Below are 15,896 nucleotides of genomic sequence, written 5' to 3'. Positions count from 1 at the left end.
GTAAAGTCCAAGAAATCACTGCCTAGCACAAGGTCCTAGAGATGCTTCCCTATATTTTGTTCTAGGAATTTTATAGTCCTTGTTCTTATATTTAGGTCTTTAATCCATTTTGAGTTGCTTTTTGTATATGGTATGAGGGAAGAGTCCACCTTTATTCTTTTGCATTTGGACATCTTGTTTTTCCAACACCATGTGTTGAAGAGGTCATTCTTTCCCAATTGAGTGGAGTTTGCACCCTTTTCACAATTCTGTTGGCTGTATATGTGAGGGTTGATTTCTGAACCATCAGTTTGATTCCGTTGGTCTTATATATATGTACTTGTGCCAGTACCATGCTGTTTTGATTACTCTAGCTTTGTGTGAGTCCTCCAGGACTTCTTTTCTAGAATGGAGTTGGCTATCCGGGGACCCTTACCCTTTCATATAAATTTGATGATTGGCTTTTCTATTTCTGCAAAGAAGGGTTTTGGGATTTTGATGGAGATTGTGTTGAAACTGTAAATCACTTTGGGTAGAATTGACATCTTAACAATATTCAGTCTTCCAGTCCATAAACATGGAATGTCTTTCCATTTATTTAGATCTTCTTTGATTTCTTTTAGCAATGTTTTATAGTTTTATGTGTACAGGCCCTTTACATCCTTGGCTAGATTTATCCCTAAATATTTGATTCTGTTAGTTGCTACTGCAAATGTAATTATTTTATTGATTTCTTTTTCCAAGAGTTCATGACTACTGTATAGAAACACTACTGATTTTTACATGTTTATCTTGTACCCTGCCACTTTGCTGAGTTCATTTATTATCTCTGGTAGATTTATGATATATGATTGTTTTTTTTTTTTCCAGAATTTTCTATATATAGGATCATGCCATCTGCAAATAGGGAAAATTTTACTACTTCTTTTCCAATTTAGATGCTTTTTATTTCTTTTTCTTTTGCCTGATTGCTCTTGCTAGACTTCCTGTACAATGTGGAATAGCAGTGATGTCATGGACATCCTTGTCTTGTTCTTGATTTTAGAAGGAAAGCTTTCAGTCTTTTAATGTTAAGCTTGATGTTAGCTGTGGGTTTTTCATCTTTGCCCTTTTACCATGTGGAGGAAGTTTCCTTCTATTCCTAGTTTCTTAAATGTTTTTATGAAGAAGGGGTTCTGGATTTTGTCCAATGCATTTCCTGCACCAATTGAGAAAATGCGGTGTTGTTTCTTTTGTTATGTTAATGTAGTGTATTACATTAATTCCTTTTCATATGTTGAACCACACTTGTATACCTGGGATAAATCTCAATTATGCAAGGTGTATAATTCTTTAAATGTAAAGTTGGATTTGGTTTGCTAGTATTTTGTTTAGGATTTTTTGCATCTATGTTCGTAAGAGAAATAGATCTATAATTTTCTTTTCTTTTAATATCTTTGTATGGCTTTGGTATGAGATGATGTTCATCTCATAGAATGAGTTAAGGAGTGTTTCCTCTTCAATTTTTTAGAAGAGTTTGAACATGATTGATGTTAATTCTTCTTGGAATATATGGTAAAATTCCCCTGTGGAGTCATCATTTGGTCCTGGGCTTTTTGTTTTTTTTGGAGGTTTTTTGATTACTGATTCAGTCTCTTTACTAGTTATTGGTTTGTTGAGATCATCTATTTCTTCTTGCATCAGTGTAGGTAATCTGTGTGTTTGTAGGAATTTGCCCATTTCATCTAGATTATCTAATTTGTTGGCGTATTGTTACTTATAGTATCCTATTATGGTACTTTTTATTTCTGTGGGTTTGGTAGTTATGTCCTTCTTTTCATTTCTGATTTTAGTTACTTGTGTCCTCTCTCTCTCTCTTTTTTTTTTTTTTCTTTGCCAGTCTAACTGGAAGTTCATCAGATTCCTTGATCTTTTCCAAGAACCAACTATTGATTTTGTTGATTCTTCTCTCTATTGTTCTTTTTATTCTATACTTCTTTATCTCCACTCTAACCTTTGTTATTTCTTTCTTCTGCTCACTTCTTTTTTAGTTTGCTCTTCTTTTTCCATATCTTCTGGCTTTGAGGTTAGGTCTCTGATTTGAGATCTTCTTTTTTCCTTTTGTTTTTTGTTTTATCTATACTGTGGAATATAACATATATGCATAGAAATGATAACTTCTTTTTCAATGTAAACATTTAGAGCTATAAATTTCCCTCCCAGCACTGCCTTCACTGAATCCCATAGGTTTTATGTCGTGTATTCATTTTCATTTTCCTCAATGTATTTCCTTATTTCCCTCATGACTTTTTTAATGACTGATTGGTTTTTAAAGAGGTATGTTGTTTACTTTTCACATTTGTGAATTTTCACTTTCTCCCTCTGTTATTGGCATCTAGTTTTCATTCCATTTTGGTTGGAGAAGACAATGTATGATTTCAGTATTTTTGAGTTTATTGAGACTTATTTTGTGACCAAAATGTAGTCTATGCTGGAGAATGATCTATGTGCACTTGGGAAGAATTTATATTCTATTGCTGTTGGTTGAAGTATTCTGTATATGTCTGTTAGGTTTAGTTCGTTTAGTGTATCAAGTCTTCTCTTTCCTTATTGATCTTCTGTCTAGATGTTCTATTCAATATTGAAAGTGGTATAAAAGTCTCCTACTATTAATGTAGCTATCTGTTTCTCCCTTAAAATCTGTCAATATTTGCTCTATATATTTTGGGGTTCTGCTATTAAATGCAGGCATTTTTGTTTTCCATTTCTCAAACAGATCTATTCACACACCACAATTCCCTCCTAAGCAAACAATCAAAGGTTTCTGGTACAATCACATAGTTATACATTCACCACCACAATCTACATGATGACATCTTCATTTCCTCTGCAAATAAAGAGGAGAAAAAAGAAAAAAAGGAAGAAGAAAAAAATGATAACTTATAAAAAAATAGTAAAATACAGTAAAAAGGTCAGACAACAACATCAAAGCCAAGAATCTCATACCTCTCCCTTATATCCCCCCCCTCATAGACATTTAGCTTTGGTATATTGTGTTTGTTACAATTAGTGGAAGCATATTACAATGTTACTGGTAACTATAGACTAAGTTGCATTGATTGTATTTTTTCCCCAATATCATCCCATTTTCAACACCTTGCAAAGTTGATATTCATTTGTTCTCCCTTGTGTAAAAATATTCTTTTATTTGTACATTTAATCTCGATCACTGACCACTCTAGGTTTCACTAAGTTATACAGTCTCAGTCTTTATCTTCTGTCTTTCCTTATGGTGTCGTATATACTCCTAACCTTCCTCTTTCAACCATACTCACAGTCATCTTTGTTCAGTGTGCTTTCAGTATTGTGCTACCATCACACAGTATTGTGCTATCCATTTCTGGATCCATACAATAAATCCTTTTGAATATTCTACACTCCTTCAGCATCAAATGCCTGATCTCTACCCTCTTTCTATCTCCTGATATCTTCATTTCTACACTCTTCTCCAAACCTCTCTCTCCTGTCTTTTCCTATCTGTCTGTGATACTCCCTTTAGTATTTCTTGTAGAGGAGGTCTATTCATGATCTCTCTCAGTGTCTTTTTATCTGTAAGTATTTTAAACTCTGCCTCAGTTTTGAAAGACAGATTTGCCAGTTATAGTATTCTTGGTTGGCAGTTTTTCTCTTTCAATATCTTGAATATATCATACCACTGCCTTCTTGCCTCCATGGTTTTGCTGAGAGAGCCACACTTAGCCTTCTCAGGCTTCCTGTGTATGCAATAGATTGCTTTTCTCTTGCTAATTTCAGAATTGTCTCTTTGTCTTTGACACTGGACGGTCTGATTACTAAGTGTCTTGGAGTAGGTCTATTTGGATCCATTCTGCACTTCTTGAACTTGTAATTTTTTGTCTTTCGTAAGAGTTGGGAAATTTTCATTGATTATTTCCTCTATTATTCTTTCTGCCCCTTTTCCCTTTTCTTCTCCTTCTGGGACACGTATAACACATATATTCATGTGCTTCATATTGTCATTCAGTTCCCTGAGTCCCTGCTCATATTTTTCCATTCTTTTCCCTGTCTGTCTTTTGTGTGTAGGATTTCAGATGTTCTGTCCTCTAGTTCGGTAATCCTTTTATCTTCCTCTCCAAGTCTGCTGTTGTATGTCTCCAATGTGTTTTTCATCTCTTCTATTGTGCCTTTCATTCCTATAAGTTCTGCCATTTGTTCTTCCAAGCTTATGAATTCTTTCTTATGGTCACCCAGTGTCTTCTTTATATCCTTCATCTTTTTTGTCACATTTTCTTTCAACTTGTTGATTTGATTTAGAAGATTTGTTTGAACATCTGTAATTAGTTATTTCACTCCTGAATCTCAGTTGAGGTGTCAGTTTTTTCCTTTGACTGGGCCATGTCTTCATGTTTCCTGGTGTGGTTCTGGATTTTTTGCTGTTTAGACTTCTGATTTCCTTGATTAGTTTATTCTGGAGGTTGTTTTCTCTCTTTTGAATTGGGGTTTTCTTGTTGGTTGTCTTTGATCACTATCTTTTCTTTGTTTCTCTCACTGAGCAGTTGTCAGATAGGCTCTGCCCCTAGTACCCCCCCCCCCCCAATCAGGCATCTACTGTGGCCTGTCACAGGGATGGGAGGTAGGAACTGGGCACCCCTGCAAGTTCACTGTAGGTGGTAATACACATCTGGCTTCCAGTGGTGCTGTTTTCCACCAGCCAGCAAGACCTGGGTTTGTTTTAGAGCCGTGCTTTAACAGTTAGTCTTCTGTATTTCTCAGCCAAAATATGGCTGGGTTTCTGTACAGGGCTTGTAGACCACCTGCTTTGGTCCTAGGAAAGGATCTGAAGCATCTTTTTAAAAGTGTTTCAATTCCCTTGTACCTTCTGGACTATCCAGCAGATGTGCTGTTTGGTAACTTAATTGTCTTCAGAAACTGCTTTGCCTCCCAGCATAGGCTGCATCTACACAGGTCAGCTGAAACTGCAAGATTCCTATGCCCTCACTTTTCCAGCCAAAATATGGCTCGATGTGGGGCTTCACCTGTGGCAAAGTACTCCCTCAGCTGATCCAGTACTCCAGCCATCCCCAGGGCAAGGAAATGGCTATTGGTTGCTGTTTCCCTCAAGGGTGGGGGAAGGGCTTTCAGACCCGGGCTGGAAACACAGTCTCTGTCCACATTTTCTTAGTCTCTTTGTCTCTCACTGACCTGGGCCTTGATATGTCCTCCCCTGTTCCTGGGTCTTCAAACAGTGGGGGGATGTCTCACTGCTGTGAGAGATTTTATCGTCCATGTCCTTGGTGGGAGGGGTCCCATCTGCTGATTCTGTGCCTTTCCCACAGAGACTGACTGAGGGGGAGGGGAGAAGACTGGCTGGTCTGGGATGGAAGATTCCTATCTGATATTTCTCCTCTTTCTTCAATTCGGCATTTGCAGGGTTGTTCTCATGTCTGTATCCTCATCCACAGTTCCAGGCAATTCAGAATTGTCCTTTTTTTTCATTGACTTTCTGGACAGAAGTTTTCAGTAGCTGTTTATGTCGCTATGTTGATGACGTCCAAATGCATGCATTTATAATTGTTATGTCTTCTTAATTGACTTGTTTATCAGGATATAATGGCCTTCTTTTTTCCTTGTAAGAAATTTTTATTTAAAGTCTATAAAAGAGACTTTAGCTCTGAGACTAAAAGATTATAAAATATGAGACTTTAGCTACCCTGCTTTCTTTTGGTTACTACTTGCATGGTATGTATATTTTTCCACCTTTAACTTTCAGTGTGCTTACGTCTGTGAATTTAAGGTGAGTCTGTCATAAATAGCATATATTTAGGTTGTGCCTTTTTTTTTTAAGTACATTCTGCCAATCTCTGCCTTTTGTCTGGAGACTTTAATCCATTTACATTTAAAGTCACTATTGATAATGCAGGACTTTCTTCTGCCATTTGGCCATTTAGTCTCTGCAAGTCTTACACCTTTTATGACCTTCAATGCCTATTTTCATATTTATTTGATTTTTTTATATTGTGCTGTATTGCTTCCTTTCTCATTTCTTTCTAGATATATTTTTAATATTTTTATGGTTACCATGACATTAAAATTTAACATCTACATATAGCAGTTATTTTTTAATACCAACTTTTCTTCAGTAACATACACATACACTATTCCTTTACCCCTCCATTCCTCTGCCTTTTTTTTGTACTTGTTATCACTTATATTTTTTGTACATTTTATGCTAAAACTCATATATTCATCATTACTTTTCATGCAACTGCATTTTACCACCTGAAAGGAGTGGAGTTACACACCAAAAAAAAAAAAAAAATACAAGTCTTGGCATTTATTATTACTCAAATGTTTACCTGTACCAGAGTTCTTGTTTTCTTTATGCAGCTTTGAACCACTTTCTAGCTTCCTTGCCTTTCATTTTGAAGAACTTCCTTTAGTATTGTTGGTTGGACAGGTCTAGTTGTTATGAACTCCTTCATTCCCTTATCTGGGAATATCTTAATCTCTCCCTCATGTTTGACAGAAAATGTCACAAGATATAAAATTCTTGGTCATCATTTTTTTTTCCTTCAGCACTTTAAGTATTTCAACTTATTGCTTCCTTGCCTCCATGGTTTCTGATGAGAAGTCAGCCTTAATCTAATTAGGTCTCCCTTGTACATAATACATTGCTTTTCTCTTGCAGCTTTCACAACTCTCCTTGCCATTTCCATTAGACAGTTTGACCATAATGTGTCTGGATGTATTTACTTCAGGTTTGTCCTGTTCAGTTTTTGATGAGCTTCTTGGATGTGTTTATTCATGTCTTTTGCCAATTTGGGAAGTTTTCTGTCATTATTTCTTTAAATATTCCTTCTGCTCCTTTCTCTCCTTCTTCCTTTGGCATTCCTATAATATTTTTATCGGTATGCTTGATGGTGTCCCGCAGGTCTCTTAGGCTACTTTCACTTTTTCTAATTCTTATTTCTTTTTGGTCCTCAGCCTGACTCATTTCAATTATCTTGTGTTTGAGTGCACTGATTCTTTCTTCCACCATATCCATTCTGCTGTTGAAACCCTTCTGGGTATTTCTCATTTCAGTTACTGTTATCTTCAACTCCAGTATTTCTGTTTGGTACTTTTTTATGATCTATATCTCCTTTTTGAGATTCTTATATTGTTTGTTCATTGTATTCCTGATACCCTTTAGTGCTTTCTCTGTATTTTCTTTCTTTTCCTTGAGCATATTGAAGATAATTTTTTAAAAAGTCTTTGTCCTATAGAAAAAATGGGGAGCTTTATCAAATGATACTTTCACTCACTCCTTAGCTTCTGGCCTTTGTTCTTGTATTTGATTATAAGTTTCCTCAAACTCTATTTCAAGCTCTTTATCTGTTAGACTGATAAAGTATATGGTGTTTTCCTGTGATGAATGTGATTTTACAGCTTGTTCCTGGAATTAATTGTTGATTAAAATCTGTTGTAATCTTTGTAAAAAAAAAAAAAAAAAAAGTCTTTGTCCTGTACGTACACATTCTGGTTTCTTTGTTGAGGTTTTTGGAATTTTTACGTTCTTCTTTGGATAGACCATCATTTCTTTCTTCTTTGTTTGTCTTGTTACTTTTTGTTTTACACTATACAATTTTATATTTTAAAATATTAACTCTGACATTTAGTCCCTGAGTTGTCTGTTTCTTGAGTTTGTATACAGCTAGAGCTATGACAGAGATTTTCTTAAGTGGCGGAAGCTAACAAAACCAAACAAACCAATGCAAACAAAACACGTTTCACAGTCTTTGAAAATTGGCTTTATAGTGGTTGATGGCTCTCCTTCAGAGTTCACCCCTCCTATCAAGAAGGTCACCTCAAGACAAGTAGAAAGTGCAGGGTCCTTCCTGTCTCTTCTGGGCCTGAGTCTTATCCTGGGCTTGTGTTCTTAGTGACCTTAGGAGTTCTTCCCCTTTTCATAGGAATTTTAATGTCCCTTCTCTCCCCAGGAGACAGAGCTTCTCCCTCTCCTGGGAGTTCCACCCCAGGACTTAAAGCAGCTAAACCCCAGGCCACCTGTCTCAATCGTTTCTTCCACTGCTCTTGCTGTCTCAAACTGCTTTTGCCTGGGGGAAAGTTCTAGGAAGGGGCATGCCAGAGAAGAGTGTCCATAGATCTTTATATCCTACACTGTTTTTCTAGTGGAGGAACTGATTCCTGGAGCTTCCTAATCTGCCATCTTCCCACAATTTTCTGTAATGCATTGTTTGTGAGCCAAGGGGGAATCCATCATTTTGCTTACCTTCTATCTTATTTTCTTGAGTTTTTTTTCAGATTCACCTGATAAGTTGATTCCCAAAGTTATCCTACTAACATACCTATAGATGGAATTGCCTGGCACAAGCTGAGAATTTAGTCTCTGAAAAGAGTTTACAGGAGCAGTCAGGCAATGAGGCAATCAGGGCTTGGCTGGGGTGGGGACAATGAGAGGGCAGGAGCAGATGGCCTTTCCCATGATGGATCAGTCAAAATGGAGAGTACTATCCATATCCTGTTGACAGGGTGCATTTTTATTTCCAAACACATTTCCTTGTCCTCCTGCAGTATTTGCTTTTCAAGCCAGCCAAGGATTTTTTTTTTTTTAAACATGTCAGATCATATCATTCTTTGTCTCAGAGTCCTCTAATGGTGTTTGTTTTTTGGAGAGTAAAACCAAAATTCCTTAAATCACCTATGGGGCCCTCCATGGTTTGACCGCCTGCTATCCCTCTGACTTCATCTCCCACTACTCTTGGCCTTGCTCACTCCACTACAACCCCTGCTGGCCACTTTGCAGTTCTTCTTGTGTTCCTGGCATGGTCTTGACCCAGGGTCTTCGCATTTTCTTCTCCCACCTGTAGAATGATCTTTTCCCACATGGCCATGTGACTCACTCCTTGATTTTATGTATGTCCCAGCTTAAATGGAATCTATGCCCTAGGGTTCTTTTATCTTTATGTCCCATTTCCAGCAGCTTCCACATTGCTGCCTCATAAAACATACAAGATAAATATTTGTTGAATGAATGGGTGAATGAAATGACTTTCTTATACCCAGAAAGAGTTAGTAAATCAGGAGTCCTGCTCTTTTAGGCTAATAAAAACTTAGGAATGAACTTTATCTAAGAATAGCATGAGAAGTTCAAGGTGGAATTAAGGAGTTCTATTTTTTACTCTTCTCTTTTGTAAATTGAGTATCTTCTCCTTGTTTGTACAGTCTATGAAGCATATTCTGCTTGGCTTTTTATGAATGACCAATCCTTACACCATGGGAGACTTAAGACTATAAATAAAGATTGACTTCAAAATTACATCAGCAATTCAAGCATCTTATGGAGTACTAAAAAATAGATTAAAGTAATTATCATTGATGTGCCATTTTAAGCTGTAAGAAAAATGACCACACTGTCACTTTGATAAATAATGCCAGTGTGAGAGAAGGTGCATATTTTAATTTTATCCTTAGGAGTTGCAAACCCACATCCATTTAAAAGCAGTCTCAGAAGATACAGCAGGCTTGTTGTTAGCCAGGGGAAAAGTCATTATCAACTCTTTTAATAAAAGTGCTGGTGGCCACTACTTAGTAACCCTCCTTCTAAGTAACAGACCTGCGACTTCAGAACAGGGATCTAATTGGTGACCAGCACATAAGTCTTATGAGGTAGAGAGACAATAGTACCAAGATGTAGGTTTATGATATATGGGAGACAATGCTTGCCCACAATAAATAATTCTCTTACCAGGAAATACTCCAAACAAAAATTTCTTGAGGACCTCAAGGCACCTTTAATCAAAACAAAAATAGCTTCTATACAAACTGTGCATCACCCTTAATATTGCCATTAGTTGTTGCCTGAAAAGAACTTTGAGACATCATCTGGACTGCTTCCCTCCTTCTAAAAAGGACCATACTAGCTACTTTGGTATCAGGAAATTAATTCTGTTTTTAAACCTCCACAAAGAAAAAAGAAAAAAAGAAAAAAGAAAGGATTTTCACAGCTTTCTGGATCTGTACATTACTGGGTAAAAGAAGATCACCCCATCTTGCACTTAATCCTGAAGTATTTGACAGGATGGAAAACCAGTAGGCCTCTTCCTTTGGCAGGATCTTCTGGTTCTAGAAGTAGGAGGCTGCACTGTCACCAGGTCATGTCCTGTTCTTCTTTTCAGCTTCCTCAGACATAAAGCTGCTCTTGGCATATTGGATACGCTTTGTAGATCTTCTCAATAGATAAATAAAATTCACCTTCATAGCCTTCCTTCTCAGAACCATGGTTAGCACTGAATGATGTTGTAGGTTGGGTTTCCTGGGAAATAGACTCTGAGACTCTGAGATTTGCATACAGGAAGTTTATTGGGAAGTATCAATAGCTGTGGGGGATAAGGGAAGCACAATTTGGAAGAAGGAGAAGGTGAACAGTGATGAGGTTGAAAAAGAGATCTTATTAATTCTATCGGTTGCTCTTGAGCTGGGATGGACCTTCAGGGTTTTCTTGTAGCAGGCAAGGGGGAAAAGCCTTTGTACCTGTCCATGCACCAATCACTGGATGCTAACTTGTCCTGGAGAGGGAACAAATGCTGGATGAAGAAGTTTCCTTCTACAGGGCTCAGTTCCTGGTTAGCTGAGTCAGCAGCAGCCAACATTTCTGGAAGCTGGAAGAATGAGTGTCTAAGTCCTAAAAGGAGATCTGAAAGGCACACCACAGCACTGTGAATAAACATTTGTTAAATGAATGAATTTTTACATCTTTTAGAGGAGGTGCTTCCAACATGGTGAGTGGCAAGGACTGGTTAAATAGTAAAAACAAAGAAAAAAGAAAAAAGAAAAAAATAGTAAAAAGAAAAAAAAAGGGAGGAATGGGTTTGAGGAGCATCTTCATCACTGTATAGAGGAAGAGTAGAAATTGTCTCATCTCTATACAGTTGACAGTAGATGAAGATGCATGGACTGTGGCAGTGAAGGGCAGATGTGAGAGACTGGGAATCCTTTCTAGCACTCAAGACTGATCATATCATTGTCAGTTTACAAGGTATCACAATCAGGTTAGTCTTTCTCTCTATTCCCAATCTGTACCATGACCCCCTTCTGCCACCTGCACATATTTTGACATCTACAACATTTCCTCTTGTAACATCTTCTGCTTGCAATGCCTTCCCATCTCTACAACCTATCAAAAATTGATTTGTTATTAAGTGAAGATTTACCTCATGGTCCAGCTTCTCTTGGAGCCTTTCCTGTTTACTCCCCTCCTGGTGCTTGGTAAAATTTACAAGTTACCTCCCTTTTGTCATCTCCTTATTGTATAATCTCCAGTATATTCAGTATAAGAACTATTTGAGAGCAAGCAGTCTCATGTCTCTTTAAATAGCCACCAGCTGATAATGTGCCTGGCAAATGGTAGTCACACAAAACTGTCTAATCAAACTCATGAATTATATAAGTGGAAAGGATTCCAATGGTTAGAGAGGATTTAGGGGATACTATGATTTAGCAGAACATATTATATTCAAAGGCAAAGAAGAGGGAATATCTAAAGTAATATTAGACAGTAAGTAATCAGCCAGAATTTTCTCTCTGGGGCAGGAGGTTCAGGTAGGCAGAGGGTAAAATAAATAAGTGTTAGATTGGAGAAGACCTTGAACATTTGGATAAGAACTTGACATTTAGATGTTTTAGTTAGTGGTTTTCCAATATGGACATGTCTCCGAAGTCTCATTTAAAGATTATTAAGGTGATGTTCAGGGTTATTGAAGGGCTGAGGGATCTGAGATGTTAATGAGACCGTTGTTAGGCAGTTACTGCAATTACCTGGCATGAGTTAGAAGGGAACTCACCTATATTGGGCAGGATAGCAGACAATCTAACAGACATAGCGTAGGGGCACATTGATTATCTGTATAGCTCAAACCAAGGGACAGGTCAGAAATGGAGCATAGACATGTGTAGCAGGCAGCTGGGGAGGCAGAAAATAGGTGAGAGGAAGAAGGCTGCCTCATGGTGTGGCAAGACACCTGCAGGTGATCTCACGTGTCACTGTCTGGGAGGTCTGCTTGTACGTGGGTGGAATAAGAATTCAGAGAACTTGGCAGCAGGTACTAGGTAGAGTCTGGCAAGCCAGCTGGCAGTAGAACAATCTGGCAGTAGGTAATGAGAAGGTAATCAGAGAACAACCATAGTATCAGGATTTAGGAGAAAGGATCTAGTCCTTGGGAATACTGGAGAGAACAAGATAAGGTCTAGTACTCTAGGACTCTAATATAGGCAAAACCCCAAGACAGAGACTCAGGTTGACACTGGTGTACAAGTTGGGAGTGTGACTACAAGATGGGTAGGTTTTGCCCTTTTCCATTACAAGGAAGGAGACCTACTCAGGTAAGAAGCTTGCTCAACCTTGAGCATTCGGGGTCTTCTTTGAAGGAGACAGAGAGAGTGAAGAAAATAGGGATAAATTCACAGACCCAGAGAAACTAGCATGCTATTTGGGATATAGCAGTAGCTTAACTAGTCTGAAAGCAAGGCTAGGCACTCAGTAAGAACTCTTAATGCTTGTTGCCCCAGGGATGGTCCTCAATTCACCAGAGTGACTGAACCACCCTTTTCAAAACTACTTCTTCCCTTCTGCTACCACTGATAACCACCACTTTGTCCTTCCATGCCTTGTAACCACTTATTAAAGTTTGTGACTTCTGCTTACTGCTCTTTGTGTGTCTTTCAGCTTCTGCCCCCCACCTCTGAGTGTTAACTCCTTCTGAGTGTCTCATTTTCATGCTTCTTAAGTTGCTTCCATAGGTGTTACAGCAATTTGCTATGGCTGTCTCATAAATGGACTTATTGAGCTACTGACAAGTCTGTAACCTGGCTATGCTTAGATCGGATGCCAGCTCTGGGTGAGTCAGCTGTGGTTGTGGATCACTTGGATGGTTTCCCTTACCAAGGACAGTGACAGGAGCAGGCTTGCATAGTATAACGGGCCCCTCCAATACACTAGAACAAGAGAAGGTCAAGCCAGCAGCTTGATGGGAAGGCTGATGGGATGTTGACTCAGGATTCTGTCTTGGTTTCCTAGGGCTGCTGGAATGAAGTACTCAAACTGGGTGGCTTAAAACAGCTGATATTTGTTGCCTCACAGTTCTGGAGGCTGGAAGTCAGAAATAAAGGTGTCAGCAGGATCATGCTCCCCCTGAAAGCTCTAGGGGAGAATTCTTCCTGGTCTCTTCAGCTTCTAGTCTTTCCTGGTAGTCCTTGGCATTCCTTGGTTTGCAGATACGTCACTCCAGGCTCTGCCTGAGTTCTCTCCCCTGTGCTGTCTGCGCTCTCTGTATATTTTCTCCCTTTCTTATAAGGACACCAGTCATATTAGTGGATTAGGGGCCCACCCCACTCCAGTATGAGCTCATCTTAATTTAACTAATTGCGTTTGCACTGACCCTATTTCGAAATAATGCCACATTCTGAGTTATTAGGGCTTCAATGTATCTTGTTTTTGTGGAATATAATTCATACCATAACAGGTTCCAAAAATAAATACCATAGGATGGCAGTGGCGGGTCACCAGGCAGGTATTTTCAAAAGTGACTGTGCATATGAAACATTATCAAGAAAGGTTTGACTGGGATTGATTGGCTGCTAAGTAATGTGGCTTAATTTTCTAACATATCTCCCTTCATCCAGAAAAAATGTCTTAAACTGAGACTTTAGGTTTTATGCATTCTAGAAATGAGAACTAAAGGAAAGTTCTGAGAATTTAGGTATATTTGCTATTTCTTATTTTCTGTACTATATGGAGGCCATAATTATTAAAGGTTTATAACCAAATAAAGGGTCCTGGATAGATTGAGAATGATGTCACATTTGGAAAAAACATAGAAAACATTCACAAGCAATCAATGAAATTCCAAACAGCATTTAATACAAAGCCACAAGAGTTAATACAAGAGAATTTTGAATTGCAAACATCCCATTTTACAGGGAGCCAAGAGAGAACAGATTTAAATCTACTTATTAGCACTTCATACATCCTGTAGGGAGATAAGGAATGTACGCTGATATTTAAGCACATGGAATTTGTTACATCTCAAAAGTGTCAAATGAATGAAAATTTTAGGCATATCTTTAAGAAGAAACTGCGATTTTTTTCCCCCATTTTCTGCAAAGAACATTGCACATTACTTCTTCCCATCAGCTGGTTATTTACAAAAACTCTTTACGTTCCTTATCGTATGTGATGTTTCCCAAAGACCTTTGCATATGGGGAAACTAACTTACAGTGAATTGACTTGCCAAAGGTCACATGGCAAGTAAATTATTGACTAAGTCAGAATTTGAACTCAGAGCTTTTAAACATCTGATTCACTGTTGTTTTCCTCCAATACATTATTTTGTTCTTGTTCTCGGTATGGGCCAGACAAAAAGAGAAAAAAATGATAAAGTGCTAGCATACTAAACCATTTCTGCCTCATTAATATGAGTCAAATTTCATGGTATTCAGGGATTCTCCATAAAGTGAAATTCCATTTCCTTTAACTCTCAGTGCTGCACAGCAGCTACGTGACTTCTTAGGCTTCTTTCTCCAGTGTGCCAGGAGTTCAAGCATATCATGCAGACACTGCCCCTGCTTACACTCACATAACAGTAATAATACTGTCTTAAATTGTATTGTACTTTACAAAGACTTTCACACATACTGTTTAAAGACATACAAGCCCCTTCTTCATCTACAGCGTCTCCTCCTAAACAACAACTCTGTTCATGCAAGTTTAAACAAATACCTAGGACCAAACAATATATACATTTTTACTTAATAATTTTTAAAAGTTTTCTGGATCACATAAATATATTCCTATCAGATTCTATGTCAATACTTTCTCCCTTGGGAATTTTCATATGAAATATACATTTTCAGACTATTTTGAGCTTTAAAAGGTGGAAATGAGGGTCACTTGAATATTAGAATGATTTGACTTTCTGTATATAGGTATTGTGATGCCCATGTGCCAGGCACTGTGCTGGGCACTGAGGTTATATAATGATGAACAAGACAGATGTGTCTCTATTGTCATGGAGTTTACATTCTCCTGGGTAGGTCTGACATAAAACAAGTGAGCCAACAAATAATGATAATAAAATAGAGTTAGCGTTCTGGATGAAATAAACAGATTTTGATGCTAAGAAACAAGGAGTTTGATAATGAATGGTCAGGGACCAGCTCTTTAAGTAGGTGTCATTTGAACTAGGGTCTCAAAGACAAAATGCCAAAAACATTAGAGAAAGAGGTAAAAGGCATAGGGAACAACTAGTACAGGACTATGGCTCAGGGAAGGGCTTGGCATTGGAGGGATGAAAAGAAAACCAGTGTGTGTGGGAGTGGCAGGGATGGATCAAGGGGCATTCAGAGTTCTGTGAGTTGGGGTAAGACATTTGGAATTTTCATTGGCGTTGGAATCCATTGAAGGATTTGTAGGATATCTGGCATCATGGTATTCTTTATAGCATGAGGCAAGATTCTAGAACCAAAGGGCTAACAAGTTCCAGAAAACAGGCACTGTCCTAGACAAGACACTCCACCAGAGCCAGTGGAGCTTTATGGCTCCTGAGGAAGGCTGCCCTCACAGAGCCAGCTCCCAGGTCCACGGCCACAACAGGAGACCTTGGAAGGTTCAAAATAAATCAATAGCATTTATTTAACAGTATTGCAGATAGTAGCCTTGCTACTTCAGAAAGCTGGGCTGGCAGATCTAGGAAGGATCTTCCTGATCCTTCTGGTTCCAGCAGGTGGACTCAGGAGAGAAGTCTGGCTTATGGGCAAAGCCAAATAGATAAAAACTTTCTAAACAACAGCCATGTAGAATTTCTCTTTCAGAAAGCAGTTGTGGTGTCATTACCAGCAAAGTGACATTAATATGGATTGTGTG

The sequence above is a fragment of the Choloepus didactylus genome, chromosome 16 (assembly GCF_015220235.1).
Source record: "Choloepus didactylus isolate mChoDid1 chromosome 16, mChoDid1.pri, whole genome shotgun sequence".
NCBI classification, from domain to species: domain Eukaryota; kingdom Metazoa; phylum Chordata; class Mammalia; order Pilosa; family Megalonychidae; genus Choloepus; species Choloepus didactylus.
The sequence above is the reverse complement of the archived record's forward strand: the minus strand, read 5'-3'. Positions refer to the sequence as shown.